Genomic DNA, 12,863 nt, shown 5'->3' with positions numbered 1-12,863 from the left:
AAAGTTTATTTAGTGCTTGAGCAAACGTGCCCAACAAAAAAGTATCCAATAAAATTTAATTAAGAACTGTTAAAAAGTCAACAGACCAGCAGATATCTGAGACTGCTGATAGATCCTAGACTACACGGGTTCTTCCGTACCCAACAGGTCTGCAGGAAGGGAACTTACATAATCAACAAACTAGCTAATACAGCGTGTGGTAAATATCAAAGATATGGACTTACAGCAAGCAGAAAATTTTTACGTCTGTATCAAAACATGAATATGAGATTCAGGGCACAGTATAATACTTGTAACTGTACAGCATACTTCACTAAAGGGCCAACTTAAAAACGGTTTTTTCACTGTAGTTATTTTTCATAATTTTATGAATCTTTAAGGCGAATTATTGTCCTGGTTCTAAGCCAGAAACTGAGCTCTCACGCCATCAGTTTGTAGTTGGAGCAACTTGGATACTTTACGCTGCTTTCTACTGCATTCCTCCATCCATTGGTCCATTGGTAGACAGAGTAATAAGTTTCATAATTTCTTAACCCTTCTTTTTTTTTAAAAAAAAAGGAGAGTTGTTTTACATGCATGTAAATTTAAAACACAATTGAAATACTTTTACAAGTATTGTGTAAGATTTTGTATCAAACGTCCGCAGTTCTGTAGGAGAGATTTTGGCTACATGTAATTTTACTGTTGGTATCATGGTAGCGCTAATGAACGCGCTGCAGAGCAGAACAGGAGGCCACTCGAAGTTTTTTGCGGTGGAATTAGTTGTTAGCTACTCGCCTGAAGGATGGGCGTAGTCGAAGTACGAACTGACACTGCGGTATAAAAGTAGCGCTAATGAACGCACTGTAGAGCAGAACAGGAGGCAAATCGAGGTTTTTTGCAGTGGAATTAGTTGTTTGCGACTCGCCTGAAGGATGAACGTAGTCGAACTACGAACTGACACTGCGGTATAAAACTATATAAATTTGCGAAAAGATTGGTGAGTGCAGTGTACAGCAGATCAGATGCGGGAACTTAAGGATTTGACTGTGAACGTGTTACTACGTTATTGGTTCCCATGAACGATGGACACACTTGAATCACGAGCTTCTATCAAGATGATGTACAAAATGAAATGATTATTAGAAGCTACCCAACTATGAGATATTAAGCGATGCATATCGATTGCTATCGGAAAGCTGCATGTAGCATAATTCTTCTGCTATCTGCTGAGAAAGATCATTCACTATTTAGTACTTCGATTACAAAGAGTCTACTCACGACAGTGTTGAAGTTACACTAAGTATACAAATGTTTATGAGCTCTATTTCTCAATTCATTGAATATTTTGATTATCAGATATGACTTCTGTTGAATATTTAATTTGTTACGTACTACATTAATTCAACTTTGATCTTACATGAATTTCTAACATTCTTTGACTTTTATGTTTACTTCCTGATTGTAGATGTTGAACCTACGGCTACTGTTGCACTTCTACCATATACAGTGCTAAAAGGCAGTGAATGTTGATTAAAAGCCAATAACTTAAAGTTATATTCGTAGTTAGTGTTGTGAAGAACGTCTTCAGAAAAAGTTAACATTGTCTTACAACTAAAGTGACGATCCTCAAGTGAGAACAATAAATACTCACATTCCTTCTTTTTTTAACTATGAAGTTACATAGGTGGCAAACCTCGTTTTACTACGTGTCAAAAGATAATTCTTGAGAAGTACATAAAATGTATTAACACTTGTGAACACTAATAACCGTCGACTGTATAAGGGAATCACGAAAATTTATGCCGGACTGCTACTCGAACCCGGATTTCCCACTTTACTCGAGCCGTCGCCTTAACCGCTCTGGTTATCGATGAGCAACTTAGAGCCAGACTCAAACTTCTATATGTCGTCGTTCCTGCGTCACAACCTGTCGTCGTACACACATTGTGTGGTTCCCGAACAGAGGAGGACATTTTAACTGAAAGGCGCTGCCCACTGCCGGCGGATAAATACGATACTGCAGTGCCTGTGTTGTTAAAAAGAACGAAGCAGCGGTCCTTCGGACAAGTATGCATCGTTCTTCTTAAGAATACAGGCCCTTCAGCATCGTGGTATTGAGAAATATTGATAATTGTCGTTACATTATGACAATGAACAGTAGTTTGATAAGATCAGTAAGAGTGAATTAAATAACAATTTCCACAAGGCACATTTATCTTCTTTTTCAAACAGCAATGCATGATGAAGCCATCACAGCAATTTTCACTAAATTAAATTAAATGTTTGGAACAGTGCTGCTTCTTACGAAAGTGCTTTTCCACGTCATTTTACATGTATTTTTGTGTGTGCGTGCCTGAGTGAGAAACTTTTAGGAAGTTCCCAATAAATTTGATACGCCACAAAAGGAATGTCTTTGAGGTTTTTCCTAATTTAAAGTAAAATGCGATATATTCTTTGAAAATTCACACATCATTTACCAAGAAGAAACAGTTACCTGAGAATTTTCTATAGGAATTGTGGATAATTTTTACGAATGTGTCACGCCATCACATAAAATTTATAGTACTCAAGACGAAACGAATTTTCAGTAAAGTTAGCGCAATGGTGCAGGTATGAAGACAACATTGGCTGTACTCCTCAGAGCGATTTTAGAAATCGTATCGACAAAGCTACAAGCTCTGAAGGTCAGTTACTACTGATTAAGGATGAAAGCGATTGAAAAGCCTCAGGACCGTATAAAAATGTGCGTCCACGAAAGAGGACATTGAAGCACAAATCCTGTCAGACTGACAACGTACTTGTTTCAGCGCTACAAGAGGAAGGACTGTTTATAGTTTCCTCTGAAACTTGTACAACAAATTTATAACGGAGTGATGCATGACAGTGTGACTATACAGGAACATCGGATAATGTGGTACAGAAATGTAGCATGCATGCCAGGAATTTGTTGCAGAATCAAACAGTATTCAGGGAAGAAAGAGGAAAGCATAATCTGAACGTATTCACGAACACTTTTGTGCCCAACGGAAGTAGAAATGTGCTTAGAAGAGAACAGAATCTGAGCAGTCACCTCAGAAGCGCCGATAGACGATTCAGAGAAATGGGCCAAAACACGAAGAGTCAGATTGCGATTAGGTGAAAAAAGAGCTGTGGGTCACACTTGGGATTGAGATCTAGCAACACAAGGAGGATTCCGCATGATAAATTAACGAACACATAGAACTTTAGACGTGCGGTACACACGGACTTGCTCAGAATGTCGAACTGTGGCTCCAGATGACGTGAGTTGTTCCGGTATGGCAGTCACGTGGGGGAGGGGGGCGTGGATTTATTCAGAAACATAGCAAAGTGGACACGACACCAACTACGCAAACGGTATGATGGCGGACATAAACCCATCTGTGAAGGGTCTATAGACTCCTGCTTCTGCTGCACGATTTGCATATGTCAGGCCAGAGAGGAATTCTTTTTTAATCTGATTGGACGGTACACTACAAGGCATTGTAAGTAATCGCCATGATTGTGCAAGATATTAGACGGCGCTGTCGACACATAGGTGGTATCAAAATGCTTTTGGTTGTGATTTTAGGCAGATTCAGCCAATAATGCTGCAGTAATCGAGACTGAGAAGTTAAAGAACCAATTCAATGGAAGACCAGCATTTGTCACGCTGTCGATGGCAGGGTCAGTGCAGACGGAAAACGATCTAATGTATGACACTTGGAGAACGAAATCAAAATGCCCTTTTCAATGAAACCGTTCCTGCATTCACCTTTCTAGAAAACCACGAAGAACCCATACCTCCTAAAATGTGTCCAGTTCCTCAACCATTACTCCACCTCATTTGGTAATCCAGACTTTAAAACATCCAAGTCTCTTGAATAACACCCCTCAAATCCAAACGGTGAGAATAGGAGGCAACCAGAATGATCATATCTTCCGAGAGGTTGTAAATTTTTTTAACACATGCCCGGAAGGAGAAGGAAACATTATGCTAACAAATAACTAGTGACAAGCAGTTAGTGTGATACAACAAATCATTACATTTATATATGGTGAGCGATCGACAGGGAAAAAAATGTTGTCTCTTTTCTTGTTGAGAGGCGATGAACGTCATAAAGTGGCCGCAGTGCACTCATAAACAAAGATTTATTAAGGCATATCAAACGGAAAAAATGAACAAATTTGGTGCTGTTAAAATGGTTGTACAGCAATATGACTGAACTAATTACCTGGTGAAATTTTTAAATTCATTAACCCCCGCAGGCTTACATTGTACAAAATAAACGCCGGTTTCCGCAAACCTATTATTTTCCTTCGAAAGCTATATTAACAGCAATTGTGTTAACGGGACCGGTTTAATGTCAACAGATCCACGTGCAACACAATTTAAGAATATATATTTACTGCATATGTTTTGAAAAGAAATTTTTCATCTCAAATTTAACTCATTTCTTACGCGTACATTTCGAGGACAGCATTTGACCACGACGAATCATAAAGAAAAGTGCGTGATTCCGTAAGCAACTTGACCTCTCGGGTATACTTGCGCACATCGTAGGCGACGCGGGCCGGAGTGGCCGTGCGGATCTGGGCGCTACATTCTGGAGCCGAAAACCGCTACGGTCGCAGGTTCGACTCCTGCCTCGGGCATGGATGTGTGTGATGTCCTTAGGTTAGTTAGGTTTAATTAGTTCTACGTTCTAGGCGACTGATGACCTCAGACGTTAAGTCGCATAGTGCTCAGAGCCATTTGAACCATCGTAGGCGACACTACTGAAAACATGACCAGAATATACTTTTCCGTGACATCCATAATCGTCAGTAAAAATTCTGTTTCATTTTATTTTTACTTTTTTTCTGTAAGATATGTTGAAACAGGAAGGCTAAAATAATTAGAGGTGAGTGTTTCTACAATTACTGAAACACAATTGAAACTACAAAAACTGAAGTATTACAAATCATATGACGTGTACGCATATGCATAGTCTCTCTCTCTCTATCTCTCTTTCTCTCTCTATCTCTATCTCTATCTCTATCTCTATCTCTATCTCTATCTCTATCTCTATCTCTATCTCTATCTCTCTCTCTCTCTCTCTCTCTCTCTCTCTCTCTCTCTCTCTCTCTGATGAGCGAACAAGCTAAGACTACTGATCACCACGTGACTGAATGCTGCCAGTTGGCATTATGGGCACGTGACATGGTAAGGAAACTAGGTACGTGAAGCAAAGACGACCAGTTAATTATTCAAGCGACGACACGGACCTCAAATGGCGAAATCCACTAACATAAATGACTTTGACACAGGCTAGTTATTATGCGTAGGCTCATGGGAATGGGCATCTCTGAAACTGGGAAGCTGGTCGCCTGTTCGTTGGCTACTGTCGCGAGCACGTATGGAAAGTTGTTAAAGAACAACGAAACCACCAGTGGGTGACGAAGTGCTCAACGTCAAAGATCGTGGAGGTCGGAGACTTGTCCAGTTCGTAAAACAGAAGGGGTTGCGATCTGTAGCAGATCTGGCGACGTAGTACACTAATGGTGCAAATAAAATTGTTTCGGGGCATCGCGTTCAGCGTTATTTGTTTATCATGAGGCTTCACAGCTACCGACTCCTACTTATTCTCACGTTCACGCAACGAAATCGTCAATTACAATTGAAGCGGACATGGGATCATCGCGATGGGCGACCGCTACTGTCGCCGGTTCGAATCCTGCTCCGGGCATGGATGTGAGTGATGTCCTTAGGTTAGTTAGGTTTAAGTAGTTCTAAGTTCTAGGGGACTGATGACCTCATAAGTTAAGTCCCATGGTGCTCAGAGCCATTTGAGCCATCGCGATGGGACTGTGGATCAATAGAAACATGTCACCTGTTCGGACTAATCAAGTACACCATGTCGATGGTCTATTCAGGTACGCTATCATACAGGGAACTGCTGCTCCGTATGTACACTGCGTTATTCGATGTAAGTGGAGGTAGTATTATGCTGCACGAGAAATTTGCCTGAGCTTCCATGGGGCTTTTGGTATTAACCGAAGTCAGCAGGACAAAAGATGGTGGTTTGAAGAGCACCATTGTGAGCTCAGGTTGACGTCTTGCTTTCAACACGACTTAACACGTTTGCAACGTTATATACACTGCCTGAAAAAAAGAGAGAAAGAGAGAGAACCGAGAGAGAGACAGACAGAGAGAGAGAGAGAGAGAGAGAGAGAGAGAGAGAGAGAGAGAGAGAGAGAGAGAGAGAAAGAGAGAAAGCACCCAGGAGGAAAGGAACACATGAAATAAAACTTCACAGGTTGAGAGGGTATGTAATGTTATTTTAGTGATTACAAATTCGAGTTAAATTTACAAAGAACTTGGCAGTACAAGCCCGCTTATCACTATGACGTTACACCTGCCTCAGCATACTAATAAGTATGCTGGTTCGCTTTCACCTCATATACTGTGTACGATGTGAAATCTGGCAGTTAAATGTTTGCTACTCATCGCGGAAATCGTATATTCTTAGGAGTATCACTCTGTTTTATTGATTATGTAGCAAAGGACACTACCGTCAGATTCTTATTTTTACGTTGGCTTACCAATGATTTGCGCGTATTTCATTTCTTAAGATGACAGTCTGAACTGTCGAAACCGATAAAGTGAACCAAATAAAGATTTTCTTGCGCAGCTGACGACTGACTTTTTTATCTTTGTTGAAATATTCTTCAGCTGTTGAACTATAGCGATGAACAAAACCGTGAAATAGTAAATATTGAGTAACTATCCAGTGTAAATATTAAGCTAGGATCTTGGAAAGAAATGGTGCCTTCATATTGTGTGTAACTGGAGGATTGCCTGTAAACTTTTAATCAGCTAGTCTTCAATTCCTCTTATGTGTACCTGATATGAAAAGTAACTTCTTCTTGTGATTAATGACGTCAGCTGTCACCATCATTTAAGCATATCGCTCCCGTGACGCATTTGTTATTAATTTTCGTAAGCTATCATATTCAAAGTAAGTTCAACTTTCTTAACATTTATGCTAGAATCGTGAGTGAAGTTGCAATTAGCTCGTCTCAACGCCACGATTTTTCTGGTGTATTTGGTTTTTCTGTGCCATATATGTATGGTTCGTAAAATAGTCTCGTTGAAAATATAATACTCATCTCTCATTTCGTCGACTTTAGCTGCTACTGTATCGTACCCACTCTTCAGGCACTCGTGGAAGCCTTGTCCTCGGGAAAATCTGCACATCCAGCGCACAGCCACAGCCTGAGTCGTTGCCCTACGTGCAAGCTGCCTTGAGCTTTCCAAACTCTGGTCATAGACTCTTGCTCCTTGAACTGGGTACTTCAGGTGTCAGAAGGTTACTAAATATATGTGTTCCCACGTATTTTACTGCTTTCTGTGGTAATGATAAAGTCTGGAAGCCTATGTGAAGATTGTTTATTGTAAACACTACTTGCTCTCTCTCTCTCTCTTTCTCTCTCTCTCTCTCTCTCTCTCTCTCTCTCTCTCTCTCTCTCTCTCGCTCTCACTCTTTCTCCTTATTTATGTATTTTCAACACATTTCGGAACATTTAACTACCAACCTTTTCAATTAAATATGTGGTCAAGATCTTTTTTAACATTTCTCAGGTATGCAACCGGGTGGCGTAGTTGTTTCAGCAAACCGACTTATTGTCATCTTCAGGCGTTCCTGATTATTGACAGTTTTCTGCTGGCACAGCTCCTCTCCATCGGCCGGCTGTAGGCATGGAACTAGTGCAGTAGTGGTTGAAGTTCGACGTCAAGGGATGATCCACGGTCTTCAATTGCGTCGCGGTCGGTGCCGGAATTGGGTCTATGTCGGCATGGCGACAAAGCGTCCTCGTCTTCTTCAGTTATCGTGATGGGAGCGGATTTCCTTGTAGATTGCCGTTTTGCTTCGACCATGCTCAGTGGTGGGTCCCAAGCGTTGCTCAATTGAAAGCCACTGTCCTTATTCATCAGTTCGTCACGTAGTGGGGCCTCTGCCTGACGCTGGCAGTGGCGCGACTGAAGACTCTGTTCTGAGACCCAGCATCGCCCTTCTCCAACTACCGCATGCTGTCCACTCCCAGAACCGGCTGGCCAGAGGTTGCGGGCGGGATTGAGTGGATATAAATACGAAATCCAGCAAGAAACAGTCATCAGGGATGCCGGAAGATGAAAAGAACTCGGTTTGCTGAAATATCGCTCATTTTGGACGACGCCATCCGACTGTATACCCGATAGATACTCAAAAGCTTCCTGAGACCTAAAATTAAACAGTTTTTTTTGTTTTTATTATTGTACAGTTTTCATTTGTTGAAAGTGAATGTCATTAATGTGTATTAGGAACAAAAATGACAACAAGATAGAAGCCTTTTGTACACTATATGTGACGGTTTCAAATTAAAAACAACATTCTATTATGTAGGGGGATGGAACTGGCTAACTTATTTATTTGTATTAAGGATCAGCAGCTTCAGCAAACAAGAACGTTTTATAAGTATCATGTCCTGTGTTATTTCTATAAGATCTTATACACGTCCTTTACAAGTGTAGTATTCTGGTAAATGTTTCACACTATCCATAGCCATTTATTTCCTTTGTCAGCTCTATTACTTTTCCTTTATATAGATGACGTTGGGGCAAGTGATTTAATACAAAACACACTGACACGCAAATATAGGGACACACCCTAAAAGTGGATAACAAATGTTGAACTAGAGAAGTCACCAGATGACCTACCACGCCTGACATGCAGCGGTTATGCCTATCGTTTTGTCGGGCCTGATCATCCCAACCCACGTCTGTGTGGCTCCGCGGCTGTGCGCTCCAATTGAGCTCGTTGCGCTCAGGGTTCGAGTCATGCGTCTGGCAGGCAATATTTTTTTCACTGCGTGAGACAGTTAGGTGTTTGCATGCAAGTAATGCATCGCTCAGTTATCCCTCCACACACGCACTCGAAAATACTCTCCGTATTTTCGATATGACGTCACATGTTCAACGTCTGTCGTCCACTTTTGTTGTATTTCCCGATAATTGCGGCCCCATATGCCTTATATGCCTTATATTAAATTACTTCTCTCGGCAGCATGTACATCGCTGGTGGGGTTTTTAAACGTTAATAAGAATCACCCTGTATATGTATGGTGTAACGGGTGTAAGTGCAGATATTTTTGTATGTGGCACCTTAATATAGTGACACATCAGTGTGTTGCTTGCCTTTTTTCTGCGTCGAACAGTCTTCTCACAAAAACGTCGCAATCTTTATGACATGGTGTTACTGCACAGTCGTACTGTACCACCAAGTGGAGTATGCCTGTCAGTAGAGACTAACCATTATGATTCTGTGCGTCCACACTTCAACACATGGTCTGCTTCCCAGGGCAAAATAAACATTAATGAATGACTTGCTCTTGCCACATGTACGTGGAGGTGCTAACCAACCTAAAAACGTGTAACCTGTAGTGGCTATAATTATCAGTCAGCAAATACTGATGTAATATTGTTCAGCTCACTGTTCGTAGTCACCAACAGAAATATCTGCAATTATAGCCATTACGCAGCTGTATATGTACGAGATAAAAGTGTAAAAAGAAAGAGGAATGTCAATAATGAAAATAAATATTCTGAAACACTTATCAGGACGTCAGATTTTTACAGGTACAGCTATAAGATTTTCAAGGAATTAACATCAGGTACTTTTCTTGTAATATGTTCATGTTTACGGAAACAGTTGCTGCTGTAAGTTACCGTTCTCCAGAACATGATTCTGAAGTTCATTACAAATATGTATAATATATGTAGCTGTTAGTCTTTTATTCGCCGTAAGCTGTATTTCGGTGTTCTGTACTTGTAGCAGAACTATTTCGCCTTATTATGGGTACAACGTGAATTTTCGAATTAAAGTTATATTTCAAATTTTTGTATTTCATTATTTGTAGAGATTATACACGTTAGAGTTAAATGTTACCGTTTTCTATCAGACACGCCGAACTGTTTCCATTGTTGCTTCTCAGGATTTAATGAGAAGATATTTTCCTATATTTATCTAATGATTTTTCTTAAAAAATAGCTACCTACCTTTTTAATAAGTGGCGGATAATTTTTTATTTTATTTTTGTCATCACCGTGCAGGATACAGTTTGCATCTTCTGACAGTATATTATGAACAGCAATGACAACAAGGGAGAAACCACTCGCTGCTCTCCGCTGGGCATGTAAGATAAAAACACTGAATATGTTGCCGAATGTTTTCTAATATTTTATATTTTCGCTAAAAGTACCATAGACCAAACAACCAGAATTACTATTTAAGACACAAAGTACTCCATATGGTGAAATATCCTGAATTAGTTATTACTGTATATTTGACATTACTTCAATAATATGGCCTGTTCAATTGAAAGACCTCTTCTAAATCCTAGTTGTTGTACAGCTCTTTCCGAGAAACTTGTGCAAATGGAAAGACTAATAAGAAGGGTTTATCATTCTTTTATTGCATTATCTCTTTTGTGAAATATCTTGAAAATAATTTCACGGAGAGAATGAGTATGCAAGTAACTCAGTACAATACAAAGCTAGGTGAATATTGTTTAATTATGTTCGTAATTTCTTCATCATAAGCATAAGAAACTACTCAAACCCCAATACGTCATTAAACCCTCATTTTCCATTTTCTTTCTTTAGAGGACATATAAGTGCCATTAACACCATAAGTGTTTCTTAAAGTGTCTCTAGTTTTGTGGCCAGCTTTGATCAGCTCATTATTTACCACTGACGAAGATGCCTCATTTGTGTGTCCATATTTCATTTTATATGACCAATTAATTCTTATTTTCTTGCTAGAGGAGCTTATATTTTATTGAATGGTCTGACAATAAATTTGAAATTTGTAATTTTCAGTGTGATTTTTACCAAATTATCATCAGTGTTTGCTGAAGACATGTGAAATCTTCTCTAATTTTTTGTGGTATTGTGATGCCTTTTATGACTTATAGATAAGGAGCATTAAAATTGCTGCGACAGGAACAATAATTTATTATGTGAGTATCGCTTAATAATGACAACGTATAAATCATCAGTTTTGGCAGTTGATTGCAGTCTTCAGATGTGATTAATCTACGAAAAACTTTAATTTTTGTAGATTAGTCACATGAGAAGATGTAGATCAACTGCCAAGATCAGTAATGTGAACACTGCAATGACTAAGTGACCATGACATAATTAATTATTTTATAAACATTTGTAAGGACAAGTTTCCTGTGGTGGCTATTTTCTCAGCAGCTGTACAAAAATTATAGTATTTCAAAACATAAACGTATCTTATATACCGCGCATTAAGTTTTCTTTTTTATTATTATTTATTTACCTTGTGCACCAAGGTTCTTTTCGCCTTAGGTACAAGGTATCTTCAGTGTGTGTCTTGAAATATTACACGATTTCTTCATTTGCACATATAAGTTTAGATTTGCACATTTGGGCTACAGATTTAAAACAATTCATTGGCACTTATAATACAACGGTAAAATATGTACAAATTAGCGTCTTATTCATCATCTGGAAGCCCAAACGTTTTCTCTAAGTTGGAAAACTGGTTGAAAGTTTGTAGTTTTCCTTTTGGTCACAGTTTTCAACATACAGCACTTACATTACCATTTTATGTGTGTATAGTGTCCTTAGTTTCTCTAATTGTAGCAAACTTTCGCAGGTTTTCTTTTCAATTGTTTTTTTCTGTGACTATATGTGTGCTGATGTAAGTCGTCTGTGATATGTGTGTGTGTGTGTGTGTGTGTGTGTGTGTGTGTGTGTGTGTGTGTGCATCTTGTCATTTATTTATTTATTTACTTTTTATTTATTTGTGTTTTAATATACATTTACATTCCTGGGAGAGATATGGCATTTGTGATCGTCTATTATTAGGATTACTGTCTATTAGATGATCAGTCAGCGTAACCAGTGAGTAGTTGGTCATATTCACTTGGTCATTTAGTATTATCTTATTTTCAATCTTTTTTTTTTTGTATATGTAGTAGTTTCCTCATTAGGTTTAGAAGTGTCTTTCATTAAACCACTCCGTCTACAGGCCACAAGTGGCCCATTGGGACCATGCGACCGCTGTGTCATCCTCAGAGGAGGATGCAGATAGGAGGGGCGTGTGGTCAGCACACCGCTCTCCCACTCGTTATGATAGTATTCTTGACCGAAGCCGCAACTATTCGCTCGAGTAGCTCTTCAACTGCCATCACGAGGCTCAGTGCAACCCGAAAAATGGCAACAGCGCATGGCGGCCTGGATGGTCACCCATCCAAGTGCCGACCACGCCCAACAGCGCTTAACTTCGGTGATTTCACGGAAACCGGTGTATCCACTGCGGCAAGCCCGTTGCCAGTGTCTTTCATTATTTATTGTAATTATTTTAATGTCTTTGGCTCTTGTAGCATATTCGTGATAATTTTATCTTACATGTTCTACAAAAGTTGAGAGGTTTATCCCATATTTCAATGCTCTACTATGTTCTATGTATATGATGTCGAATGTTCGGCTGATTCGTACTACGTATCCTCCACCACATATGTTGCATTGTAGTGGGTATACTCCTGTTTTCTGGTAGATGTTTTTATGTTTTGTTATTTTTTAAATGTACTTTTGGATTGAATTGTCTATTTTGAATCCTATGTTTGTGCTTTGTCTTTTGAAAATATTGGTTATTTTATGTGTGCGTTTGTCCTTGTAGGTCACTATGTACCATCTTGAATCTTCTTTGTTTTTTGTCATGTAGTCTTTGTTTCACCATAGTTCTGTTCCTGTCTGTGCTTGTATGAATGGTGTTTTGCTGTGCTGTTGTGTTTGGCTGAGTATATGACATGTTTATTGACTGCATTTATTC

The 12,863-nt window shown here is 39.4% G+C and overlaps 1 pseudogene; it reads right to left on the bottom strand.

The window, feature by feature from the left end:
• Nucleotides 1–12,245: 12,245 nt before the first annotated feature.
• LOC126299931 (5S ribosomal RNA) lies at nucleotides 12,246–12,363 on the bottom strand (annotated as a pseudogene).
• Between the last annotated feature and the right edge of the window lie 500 nt (nucleotides 12,364–12,863).

This window comes from Schistocerca gregaria, chromosome X (genome assembly GCF_023897955.1).
Source record: "Schistocerca gregaria isolate iqSchGreg1 chromosome X, iqSchGreg1.2, whole genome shotgun sequence".
Taxonomy (NCBI): Eukaryota; Metazoa; Arthropoda; class Insecta; order Orthoptera; family Acrididae; genus Schistocerca; species Schistocerca gregaria.
Note: the sequence above shows the minus strand (reverse complement) of the source record. Positions and strands in the feature narration are given on the sequence as shown.